At 43.6% G+C, this 13406-nt stretch overlaps 1 long non-coding RNA gene across 5 annotated transcripts; it reads right to left on the bottom strand.

Moving 5' to 3' along the window:
- Positions 1-6794: 6794 nt before the first annotated feature.
- LOC124008801 lies at positions 6795-9783 on the bottom strand. 5 transcript variants are annotated; one of them, XR_006834165.1, is made up of 8 exons: positions 9740-9783; positions 9469-9493; positions 8761-8815; positions 7982-8153; positions 7766-7848; positions 7516-7631; positions 7315-7395; positions 6795-6971 (listed from the first exon to the last, which is right to left on the bottom strand). It is a non-coding gene; the product is annotated as an uncharacterized LOC124008801 (long non-coding RNA). The 5 variants fall into 5 exon arrangements; XR_006834164.1 differs by having other exon boundaries at positions 8761-8833; positions 9740-9782; XR_006834166.1 differs by having other exon boundaries at positions 7766-7890; positions 8761-9493; positions 9740-9767.
- Between the last annotated feature and the right edge of the window lie 3623 nt (positions 9784-13406).

Raw genomic sequence — 13406 nt, 5'->3', positions numbered from 1 at the left:
TCTGTGAAATTGGTTCATATCCCTACTATATGTATTTAATGAAATAAAACATTTGCCTAGTAAAAAAAAAGTATCAAAGTGCCACCACCCAGCAGAGTCTCTCACCTTGTTGTTGGTCCATATAGGGGCTCATTGGGAATAAACCTCGTGTTGGTGCTGTCGGTAAGTAGGCTTTTAAAGTTTATTTTGAAACAAAATGGGCTGAAATTCCGGTTTGGTCAGCTCAAGAACTTGAGATGACATGGCATCTTAACAGGTCTTGGCCTTAATGCTGTAGGCCAGGATTTGATAGCTGATGCTGACAGGAAGTCTCTCCTGTAGTATCTCTGGCTCTCACTGTGCCTGTTAAACCAAATTAAAATCATTTGATACTTTTTTTTTCAATCCCTTTCCCCCCTCTAGATGCTAAGCAGTATGGGTCAGAGTAGCTGAGAAGGGAGCAGAAACCACATACACTGTAAATGAAACCTGTGCCTTGGTTCCCCAGACAATTCAGCTGTAAGATCTAGATGGAGGTATTGATTCGCAAATCTAAAATGTGTGTCTACGGATCTCTTTAGTGTAGTATCTAGTAGGGCTCTATCTGAACTGTGTCTGGGCCAGTGTATCGTCATAACTGTATAGGAGAATGATTCTTTATGTTCCCCTGTAGGTGTCAGGACATGTCGTTCTTCATTGTCTGGTACAACAGCAAATGACTGGACTGCTGCCCTCGCTACAGAAAGCTAAAGGCTATATTACATTTGGCAAATGCTCTTTTAGATGAGCTATACACCAGTTTGTGTTCCCAATACCATCCTGGGTGCCCAGTCTGATTTCATGCCCGGTCTTCTGTGCCCTCATCAGGCCCATAGCTTTGCCACATCTACCTTTCAGGAGGGGCAGCAGCTGACTGCCATATTCCTCCGAGCCTCAGTGGTGTTGAAATTCTAACCAGAAGGGAAGAGCAAGATTGTAGATTCCTCAACTTATTTTATTGTAAGATTTGCAAAAATGGAGCTGGTTAACAATCCCACGACAGGTGCAACAGTGACGAGTCCAACAAACACGAGTTGGGTCTCTTGTCTGTGGCAGTTTAGCAGGTGTGTGAGGTCCATAGTGGGAGCATAGAAACAAGTGATAATGGTGTGAGGTCATAGTGGGAGCATAGAAACAAGTGATAATGGTGTGAGGTCCATAGTGGGAGCATAGAAACAAGTGATAATGGTGTGAGGTCATAGTGGGAGCATCGAAACAAGTGATAATGGTGTGAGGTCATAGTGGGAGCATAGAAACAAGTGATAATGGTGTGAGGTCATAGTGGGAGCATAGAAACAAGTGATAATGGTGTGAGGTCCATAGTGGGAGCATAGAAACAAGTGATAATGGTGTGAGGTCCATAGTGGGAGCATAGAAACAAGTGATAATGGTGTGAGGTCATAGTGGGAGCATAGAAACAAGTGATAATGGTGTGAGGTCCATAGTGGGAGCATAGAAACAAGTGATAATGGTGTGAGGTCCATAGTGGGAGCATAGAAACAAGTGATAATGGTGTGAGGTCCATAGTGGGAGCATAGAAACAAGTGATAATGGTGTGAGGTCCATAGTGGGAGCATAGAAACAAGTGATAATGGTGTGAGGTCATAGTGGGAGCATAGAAACAAGTGATAATGGTGTGAGGTCATAGTGGGAGCATAGAAACAAGTGATAATTGCAGTTTTGTTGCTCGTTTCTGCTGATGGAATTGTTTCTGCTGCTCAAACTAGCCTTTTCTCTTCATTTCTCCACACAGCTGTGCCCTTGAAAGATAGGAAAAGAACAGGAAGGACCAAATACCATGTCACTCTGACAGCCCTTTGTCTTGGCCAGGTGACTACAGTAAGTTACTCAGAAAAAGGGAGGGGGCACAGGCTTCTTACATGAAAGAAACAGACTATAGAAATTGACAGGTGTAAGTAAGGCTTATACAAATGAGGCTTGGTGTTTCACTCGCCCTACGGACCATGTTGAGGATTTAAATGTCCATTTATCGTGGGTGCACCACATGTCTAGAGGCCTTTTCTCAGTGCATATTTACATTTAACATTAAATGTAAATATTAAACACTTATATTGCTTTAATCTTTTCAAATTAAGCTGGATAGGAAGCCACAGATTTAGTGATTGAAATGGACCCTTAGTGTTGTTGGCAGGGACACTTTTACTCCGTTCTTTACTTCTTGGTGAACGGTGTGGCGGTGGTCCATCCAATACTGTTCTCCAGGCAGGATTGGTAGTCATGGTGGTAGTCATGATGGTGGACTTGGTCATTTCGTGCAGCACTGGTAAGTATTTCCGTTCAATATCAGACCCTATCCATTCTAAGATCAGACCTGAAAGGACTGAATAGGCTTAAAAAGATGGCTTGATTGCCAAAATCTCTTTCTACTTCCCCAGAGTCAGATTAATTGATGGACACCATTTTTCTTTATGGCTCTGCGTGCAGTTTGAAGTTGCTAACTAGCATTTGCTCAATTGCTAACAGGCGTTTCTACCTTACACTTCCTTAACTGCACGCAGAGATCTAAAAATGGTATCCATGAGTTAATCTGACTATTTGAGTCGTCCATGACTTCTCCTAGGCTGAGCGGGGCGCAAGGAATATATTCTGATCAGTCACTGGAGGAAAAGGGGATCAAGTCTCTGTTCCGCTTCAGGGCAGTGCTGTAGGTATTGAAGGGAACAACTCAAAGATAGGACTTCATCGGTACTTGTGAATTCTAATCCAGCTACAAGAAACCTTCCCAGTGCTCTGGGAAAAGGACGAAGTAGGAAAAAACGAGTGCACTAGGCTACAGTGACTCTTAAAACCAGTTTATTGTAAATTGAGACAATATCCTTTCCCTCTACCCTACTTTCCCCAAATAACTGACTTAGTAGCTGATGACAATGGCCTACATGGACACTGAAAAATACATTTCAAAGGGAAACATTGCATGCATGTCAAGTTGTATTTGTATCAGAATAGGATGGTGAATACAGGTGTAGGAGTGGCTGGATGCATAAAGTATGTTGGGAGAGACTGACTAAGTGGATACGTAAGGTTGGGACACGCGTGGTGAGGTAAAAGGTGATGAGGGCTGGGTTAGACTTGGGAAGGATGGATTTAACCATAAGTCATTTTATTTTGGACTTGGAAACCTGCTGTGACATTGAGTTCTGGATAGATTAGGAAAGGATGCCTAGTCATTATTCCTTGTCATTCTAGCTAAGATTCCTTGTCATTCTAGCTAAGATTCCTTGTCATTCTAGCTAAGATTCAATGGAGGGTATGAGGGATTGAGACGGGTTGACAGACAGGTGTGTGCGCGCTTAAGGACCCTGCAGACGCCTCAGTGGTCGGGTAGGCTGTTTAGTGTTTATCCGACTAGATAAAAATACATGGACCCTCCCAACTTATAAAACCAAAGTTGTGCCCCTGAATTAAAGCATGGGGCATGTTTAGCAATTAACGAGACAGCTGTCACCAATGTAGTTAATTCCAATCTGGGGGAATCACAGCACAACGTGCTTGCAAACTGCTCATGCAATTCAATTTTACACTTGAACGTCAAACTAGTTTAGTAAGAGTCTGACATACTAACTCCCCATTCCATGGAATGCCCACATGACGTTTAAATGAACCTTGTCTGTTCTAAAGTTGATTTTTATTGGGGAGGAGACATGGTTCTTGAACATTAAGATTGTTAGATTTAAAGAACTGGGTTGAAGTGGCCTGATGCTACCTGTGGTATAGGCATCCTGATAAGGGGAAGAAAAAGATGTATTATCCCAGCACATGTACCAGGAAGGCTTGAATGGTGATACAGTTCATTGTATATCCCACCTGCGGCAAATCATGTTAAGTTTGATGGCTCAGACACAAGAGGCATGTGGCAGGGTCTACAGTCAATCACGGACTACAAGATGAAATCCAGCCCAGTCACGGACCAGGATGTCTTGCTCCCAGGCAGACTAAATAACTTTTTTGCCCGCTTTGAGGACAATACAGTGCCACTGACACGGCCTGCAACGGAAACATGCAGTCTCTCCTTCACTGCAGCCGAGGTGAGTAAGACATTTAAACGTGTTAACCCTCGCAAGGCTGCAGGCCCAGACGGCATCCCCAGCCACGCCCTCCGAGCATGCGCAGACCAGCTGGCCGGTGTGTTTACGGACATATTCAATCAATCCCTATACCAGTCTGCTGTTCCCACATGCTTCAAGAGGGCCACCATTGTTCCTGTTCCCAAGAAAGCTAAGGTAACTGAGCTAAACGACTACCGCCCCGTAGCACTCACTTCCGTCATCATGAAGTGCTTTGAGAGACTAGTCAAGGACCATATCACCTCCACCCTACCTGACACCCTAGACCCACTCCAATTTGCTTACCGCCCAAATAGGTCCACAGACGATGCAATCTCAACCACACTGCACACTGCCCTAACCCACCTGGACAAGAGGAATACCTATGTGAGAATGCTGTTCATCGACTACAGCTCGGCATTCAACACTATAGTACCCTCCAAGCTCGTCATCAAGCTCGAGACCCTGGGTCTCGACCCCGCCCTGTGCAACTGGGTACTGGACTTCCTGACGGGCCGCCCCCAGGTGGTGAGGGTAGGCAACAACATCTCCTCCCCGCTGATCCTCAACACGGGGCCCCACAAGGGTGCGTTCTGAGCCCTCTCCTGTACTCCCTGTTCACCCACGACTGCGTGGCCACGCACGCCTCCAACTCAATCATCAAGTTTGCGGACGACACAACAGTGGTAGGCTTGATTACCAACAACGACGAGACGGCCTACAGGGAGGAGGTGAGGGCCCTTGGAGTGTGGTGTCAGGAAAATAACCTTACACTCAACGTCAACAAAACTAAGGAGATGATTGTGGACTTCAGGAAACAGCAGAGGGAACACCCCCCTATCCACATCGATGGAACAGTAGTGGAGAGGGTAGCTAGTTTTAAGTTCCTCGGCATACACATCACAGACAAACTGAATTGGTCCACTCACACTGACAGCGTCGTGAAGAAGGCGCAGCAGCGCCTATTCAACCTCAGGAGGCTGAAAAAATTCGGCTTGTCACCAAAAGCACTCAAACTTCTACAGATGCACAATCGAGAGCATCCTGGCGGGCTGTATCACCGCCTGGTACGGCAACTGCTCCGCCCTCAACCGTAAGGCTCTCCAGAGGGTAGTGAGGACTGCACAACGCATCACCGGGGGCAAACTACCTGCCCTCCAGGACACCTACACCACCCGTTGTTACAGGAAGGCCATAAAGATCATCAAGGACATCAACCACCCGAACCACTGCCTGTTCACCCCGCTATCATCCAGAAGGCGAGGTCAGTACAGGTGCATCAAAGCTGGGACCGAGAGACTGAAAAACAGCTTCTATCTCAAGGCCATCAGACTGTTAAATAGCCACCACTAACATTGAGTGGCTGCTGCCAACACACTGTCATTGACACTGACCCAACTCCAGCCATTTTAATAATGGGAATTGATGGAAATGATGTAAATATATCACTAGCCACTTTAAACAATGCTACCTTATATAATGTTACTTACCCTACATTATTCATCTCATATGCATATGTATATACTGTACTCTACAACATCGACTGCATCCTTATGTAACACATGTATCACTAGCCACTTTAACTATGCCACTTTGTTTACTTTGTCTACACACTCATCTCATATGTATATACTGTACTCGATACCATCTACTGTATGCTGCTCTGTACCATCACTCATTCATATATCCTTATGTACATGTTCCTTATCCCCTTACACTGTGTATAAGACAGTAGTTTTTTTTGGAATTGTTAGTTAGATTACTTGTTGGTTATCACTGCATTGTCGGAACTAGAAGCACAAGCATTTCGCTACACTCGCATTAACATCTGCTAACCATGTGTATGTGACAAATAAAATTTGATTTGAAGCGATTATACTGAAAATCATGATTCAATACAAGAAAAGCTGTACATTTAAATTAGGCTTTCATTTACTTCACATGACTGGAGTACAGACCTTAAATTCTCAAACATTTCTAAAAACCTGTCCGAGTAAGATTTTATCCACTTGATCAAGGCTGTGACGTAAATGTGGTGAAGGGGTATGAATACTTTCAAATCCACTGTATAAAAATGGGCATAAATCCAAAAGCAACTGCAGATTGCGCCTTTCACGCAGGCTTTAAATTACAAGCATGAGGTAATGTATTGCCGAGTCAACTGCATAACTAAACACGTTTGCTAAAGAAGGACAGGGTTTTTTTGTCACAATGAAAATGCTAAGGGTTTTGCTAAAATGTTGGGTAACACTATTTGAAGTGTCCAAGTAGCAGTCATGTAATCTCTGCCCCATTTGACAGCTAATTAAGCCTAGAGAAGAGGGCGCAAAACAAGTAAACACATTCCTGGATGCTGTAAGTTCCTCATTCAAGACTGGAATTTTTGAGATTGATTTTAGACCTGGAACACAAGGTCATTAGAACAAAACCAGCAGGCGCTGGACCTTGTAGGGTATGAGTTGTATACCCCTGAGGAAAAGTTGCATTTACACAGGCAGTCATTATCTTTTACCCTATTGGAGACAATCAACTACTGGAAAAATAATTGGCTGCGTTTACACAGGCAGTCCCACCTATCTTTATACAGCTGCACAAAACACGGAATTTGCACATCACTTAGTCCATCAGACCAACTACTTGAAGTCTGCAGTTAAGCTTGGTATATTGCTTTTAAAAACAAAGGTACTGGAGGAAGTCTTCAAGAGCCAACAATTTATTCATTTTAAATAGAGTTATAACATGAAAGTATTGATTCAATGCTAGTTTAAATTGCTGGGTGTGGCCAGGGGACCCAAATTAATTTAGTAGATTGTTGTAACAGGATACTTTGTAGTCCTTGTCATCGTCAGAGTCCGAGGAATCACAATGGGAGTCAAGCCTTTGGCAAAGCTAAACACAAAAAGTTAATTCCATCAGGTCATTTGGAACCCAGCTGTTTACTGAAGACTCAGCTTCCATTGGAACCTGGTCAGCGAGAGTGTGACTGGGTCTCCCTCAGATCCTGAGACTGAAAGTCCAAACTTCAAAAGCACATTAAGATTGTTCTAGTCAAAAGTCACATTACAATTCGTCATTCAGAAAGTAAATTAAATATCCCATCAGCATACAATAGGGTGAGTGGGACACTGCTTAGTAGCGCAGCCCCTTTAGGACCAGATATCCAATGTTTCTATTGACAAATCCGATAGTGTGCACGTTAGACTCAGAGGTGTTACGAAATGTAGAGCCATACCTATAAGATGTCTGATGACAAGCCCGTCTTCGGGTGAATATTGCTTGTAGAACATGATCCCATTCACCACTGGTAGTCCATCTGAAAGGATTGCCAATCAATTTAATCCAAAGATACTATGGGACAAAGTCACTACTAGCCTAGAGACTTTGAACCCTGCCATGACTTTGTTTTACAGGTGTAGAGTCAAAAGTTAGAAACCTGGTGGGTGTCAACTGTCTCTTGGGGCCTGCAGGTGGAGTCCAGGAGGGAGGTTCTGCACCAATGATGGCCAGAGTACAGTTTGTTGTCAGTCTTCACCCCTTCTGTGGAACACACTGGAGAGAAGTGACATACCAGATGCAATATCATCCAATAAGCAGATTGCAATGCGTGGAGAAGTCAGATGCTCAGCGCAACTGCAATGAAGAGGACCTGAAACACGACCGACACCAATATGTAGTGACCCTACCTAGTCTCGCAGATCAGCTCAGTAGTTGTGACGAGGCAGCGTTTGGTAGAGGCATGCTGAACTTCCAGCGTCTTGGCGTCCCTCTATAGGATTTCAAATGAGCCAGTTTGGTACAATGTCATATCCTGCGATGTAAAGTTGTACCTTCATGATGGAACAATAGCATAAAACCACAGCTACAATAGTTTCCATTAAATAGTGATGTGACCACCTTACCTCAGATGTATCCGGTGGTGGAGAGAAACATCCATGGTCACTGGTTTTCATAGAGCATAACGTACCTACGATGCGTAGCCAGGTCAGGTCCGACGCCGACCTCCCACATGTAGTTGAACGGTTGGCTGCCCCACTGAAAGCTGATTCCCTCTGTGCAGGTGCCTTTTGAAGGCTGGTGGGAGAGAAGTAATGTTCATGAAAATATTTTGTAGCTGGCTGTGATGGTAAAGGACACGTTAACATTTTTTGATATGAAGCATGGAGACTTGGCTAGTGGTTGGGTCACTGGGCTCCATCAGTTGCCATAAGGCAGTGTCAGAACCAGAAGGCTAGGAAGATCATTTTGAAGACACTTGCAGCCAAGGTCTTAAAGCCAAAGGTTCAAGTCAACTTACAAATGTCATTGAACAGAGCCATGACCAGGCAGTAGTGGCGTAAGGTAACCTAGCAGTTAGAGCATTGAGCCAGTAATTGAAAGGTTGCTGGTTTGAATTCCGGAGCTGATAAGGCAAGAAATATATAATTTACTTTGTGCCCTCATTTTCTCCAGGGGCACCGTAAAACAGATCAACTTTTGTAGAGCACCTGAGGTAGGATTACTGAAGTGTAGTTGGAGTCCAGCGACTGGAAACCCTCCCCTCTTCAATTAAGTACTGAATGAGGGACTCGTGGCCAACAACTAATGAAATGCATAAAACGTATCAAGTAGCCACTGCGGGACATGGCACTCCCCAGTTTCACTAAACAATTTTTGGCAATGGTGTTATTAAGTAACTTACAGTTCTTGGAACAATGGGGTCTTCAAATGGAACCTGGATGACAGCCACATCAGTTCTGTTGGCATGGAAAACCCTAGTGAAGGGGGGTAGACAATTTGAATAGCCTCTGGTATGGAGTAGTGTCCCTTGAGCTTCAGTCATCAGGTCATCATAGGGGAAGTTCCCCAGGTACACAAACACATGATTCTCCAGGACTGTCATCCTCCTCCCACCATACACATATGGTAGGAGGATGACAGTTACGTAGCAACCATTACAAGGAGGCAGATCTTATTTTCATGACACAGGGACAAGATACTTGTTGACATATTGCAGGGTAACTGTTACATTGTAGGCTGTATACAGCTACAATATAATTAAAATGTAGAGTCCTTTACAGTCCAGTGTTGATGCAGGATAATGCATGCTGGTTAAAGTGGAGAACTCTTTACTCTGTGACAACCTAAAATCCCAACATGCTACTGCTCAAGGCACCAGGAGGATCAGTTGTCAGGCAAAGGAGACATTTCTGATTGGTTACTGAAGCTCCTTAAGGTTAATGGTGAAGAGTTGTTGGCACAGACTGGGCGTGGCCATGGACCTGTGAAGGGTGAATCTGGTTCCTACGCCGCCATTGTCCATAAGTGTTCATATTAGAGACGGACCTCAAACTCATTGCGCATGCTATGGTCCAATGCGTATGGTCAAGTCTGATTTTCAAAGGCTTACACTTCCAATGTCTTGAAACAAAACCCTGTCAATAAAAAGGGTTAGAGGTCAGTGTAGGAAGCGCCGTAGGAAATCTTCCCTGTAGTGTTTGTCAAAGAAAAAGTTCCTCAGTTTCACTCTGACCTTCCTTAGCAATAAGACTTAGTTTCAATACCAGTAAAGCCCAATAGGTCAGACACCACAAGGTATCAATCCCAACAGTCAAGCTTAAAGACATTAGGTTACCATTGGCCTGAAGTGTATACTAATAAAGTTAGTTACAAATTCTTACCCCTTGGAGGCACAGCATCATGTACACCCACAACAACTGCATCTAGTAAGGAAACTAGAGGGGTGAGACTGAAGCAACTGGTAACCAATTAAACAGAACACATTTAAGCTCAATTATAGAAGTTAATAATATTTTATAAAACAGAACATTTAAAAATGGAGCTTGCCTGTGAAATCCAGCTGACATTTTCATGAAGCTGCAGATCTTGGAATACAGATTGCAATTCTAGCAGCAGGAGACAAGCAAACAGACAAACATGAGAAGAACTACAGCAATGTCTTTCAATTGTTCGCCCATTATCAGAAGTAAAATGGCAACGTTGCATAAAGATCGAGGAACTCAGATATGAAGTATTTGTTTTCAGCACTATCCACAGAGTGGTGTTATACTTTCCTATCCTAATGACATAATTGTCAATAGACTTGCAAAAGTTGCCGATCCGCAATTGCACTGATGTACTAAGTGTCTACGTAGTCTTATATCATTTAAAATCGGTGTAATGCATTTAGCAGGAACGTATACAGATCTACACAGACGATTAAGATGTCCCTGAATTGGCCAGCAGGTGGCGCCTTGGCCATTTACCAAACGCCAATGCTCGTCAATTGGCTGTGACACCCTGTGGATCATCAACAACAAAACTTGTTCCAAAATGTTTCAGTACCTTGAAAACATATTGGTAATTAATTAGAAATATGTGAATCTTATGAAACTTACATGATTGTAATGACAGTTTTGGTAGCCTATTTTCATTGTGCACTGTTTTGTGGTTGTCCTTGCAAATGTTGTTGTAGTGAAATATAAAAGTATTGGCAGTGATAGAAGAACTTCCATGTTGTTGCTCATAAGGTCAATGTGGGTTTTCAAGCATTAAACCCTACTGATACACAAGTAACAATTTAGTAGACTGTGAAAAACACGCTATAATTGAATTGCCAAGCAGTCGCCTACAATGAGCAACAACCGAGTAGATGGAGAAGACACAAAAACATTACAATCATCTTGACTAGTTTGAGATATTCAGCCTATACCTTTTTATGTCATATACCAATATCTGTGTTGTCTTTCCTCCAACAACAGAGCCCAAGCCAGGTGGTCCTTCCTCCATTCTCCAACCGGACCCTCCACCATCCCTCCTTCCTGCCCCTGTACATGGCAGCCAAGGGGTTGGCCCAGTACCCCTGGAGACTCCATCAACAGCCAGGTGGGTACAGGACAGGGGCACCACCACCCCTCTCAGGTGGGTTAGAGCAATCAGGGATCCTTGGGATGTCCTTACCCTAAACCTTCACCATACGCCCTACCTAACTCTAACCTTAGTCTTAATCATTTACATGTTCAACTTCAACAGGGTGACGCCAGAGTTGGGACGTCCCAAGGATCCTCTTTAGACTTTATACTCTCAGGTGCCTACAGTACTTAGCTCTTGTACTCTCTGCTAAGCTTTGACCTTTAGCAATTTCCTACATACCAGCCTGTGTCAAATTTGGCAGTGCTTTTACACAGCCAGTATTCAAATGACACATTTTTTGGGTGCCTTGAAAATAGTAGGGCTGTATGTTTGCCTTTTAAACTCTCATCCCTTTTTAATGTTCATTTTGACACTTTTGGCCCCTGATTTGACCCTAACCCTTATTGTAAACCTAACCGTAACCTTAGCAAGCAGATGCTTATCAACAGATAGTCTACTATCAACTACCTGTAGAGCATTTACAGATGGACTTTGCAGACTATCCAAATGAACTGTTCGTTTAGTTTTTTGAACCACTCCCCCCAAAACCTAGGAAGAAACCTAGAGAGGAACCAGGCCAGTCCTCTTCTGGCTTTGCCAGGTGGAGATTATAACAGATTATAACAGAACATGGCCGAGATGTTCAAATCTTCATAAATGACCAGCATGTCAAATAATAATCATCACAGTAGTTGTTGAGGGTGCAGCAAGTCAGCACCTCAGGAGTAAATGTCAGTTGGCTTTTCATAGCCGATCATTAAGAGTATCTCTACCACTCCTGCTGTCTCTAGAGAGTTGAAAACAGCAGGTCTGGGACAGGTAGCACATCTGGTGAACAGGTCAGAATTCTGGAGCAGCAGCATGGCCAGGTAGACTGGGGACAGCAAGGAGTCCTCATGCCAGGTAGTCCTGAGGCATGGTCCTCCGAGAGAGAGAAAGAAAGAGAGAAAGAGAGAATTAGAGAGAGCATACTTAAATTCACACAGGACACAGGATAAGACAGGAGAAGTACTCCAGATATAACAAACTGACCCAAACCCCCCCCCCCCCCGACACATAAACTACTGCAGCATAAATACTGGAGGCTGAGACAGGAGGGGTCAGGAGACACTGTGGCCCCGTCCGATGATACCCCCGGATAGGGCCAAACAGGAAGGATATAACCCCACCCACTTTGCCAGTGTTATTTGTCACTATTAAGCATTTAACAATTTAATTGGAACATTAAACTTAAACCCTGTATGGATCATGGATCTTTAACATCTCGGAAAGTGCACTATGCCTACGTAACATTTCACTATGTTTCGCCTTGAAAACAGTTCTCATCGGCACGCTAATCCCAAAGAATGTAGTCCTATGCCATTGCAAAAATCAGATCCTTCTAACCGACATTAACCTCTTCTAACTGAAAGAGTCACTTTATAGGCCTACTGTCATTAACGTATACTGCACATTGGTGTCTAGCTGTTGGCTAGTTGTCTAGTGATATTGTTGACCATCAGCTGACCCAGGAAAGAAAACAAATATTGATAGAAAATAATCCAGTTAAATGGTCTACTACTTCTGGGCAGGGAGAAGGCCAGTACCCACCCGCACCTGAAAAACAAAGCAATGAGCACTCTGACTGACCAAAGAATGAAACATCAACGGATAAATCTAATGCGTTGGAATAAAGACATGGGGTACTTTTATCAAGGACACATGACAGACACACACAGTGAAGATGAGAAAGTACAAAGGAAAATCTGTGCATAAAGGAGCTCATCAGAGGCCGAAATTGCTCTACTGCGTGAACAGTGCCACCCCATTAAAGTGCTTTAAATCTAAACTGGACATAGGTGGTCGGTCGGCGCAGTCTTTTCTTTTTCCCTCAGTGGGTCCACTGAAGCTAGTAGTTGGATATATTCCTATCTGACAAACAGAAGTCAAAGGGATCGTCTGGGGGACACTCAGTCGGTCTCTCTTTGCTATAACATTGGGGTTCCACAAGGGTCAACATTACTGAACTGTATTGTCTAAAGTATTCAGAGCCTTTGACTTTTTCCACATTTTGTTACGTTACAGCCCTGTTCTAAAATGGATTACATTGTTTCCTTTCCTCATCTACACACAATACCCCATAATTGCATAGCAAAAACAGGTTTTTAGAGATGTTTTCACATTTATAAAGAATAAAAGACTGAAATATAACATTGACAGAGGTATTCAGACCCTTTACTCAGTACTTTGTTGTACTTTGTTGAAGCACCTTTGGCAGCGATTACAGCCTTGAGTCTTAGGTATGACGCTACAAGCTTGGTATACCTGTATTTGGGGACTTTCTCCCATTCTTCTCTGCAGATCCTCTCAAGCTCTGTCAGGTTGGATGGGGAGTGTCGCTGCACGACTATTTTCAGGTCTCTCCAGAGATGTTTGATCGGGTTCAAGTCCAGGCTC

The sequence above is a fragment of the Oncorhynchus gorbuscha genome, linkage group LG21, assembly GCF_021184085.1.
Source record: "Oncorhynchus gorbuscha isolate QuinsamMale2020 ecotype Even-year linkage group LG21, OgorEven_v1.0, whole genome shotgun sequence".
Taxonomy (NCBI): domain Eukaryota; kingdom Metazoa; phylum Chordata; class Actinopteri; order Salmoniformes; family Salmonidae; genus Oncorhynchus; species Oncorhynchus gorbuscha.
The sequence above is the reverse complement of the archived record's forward strand: the minus strand, read 5'-3'. Positions and strand labels throughout refer to the sequence as shown.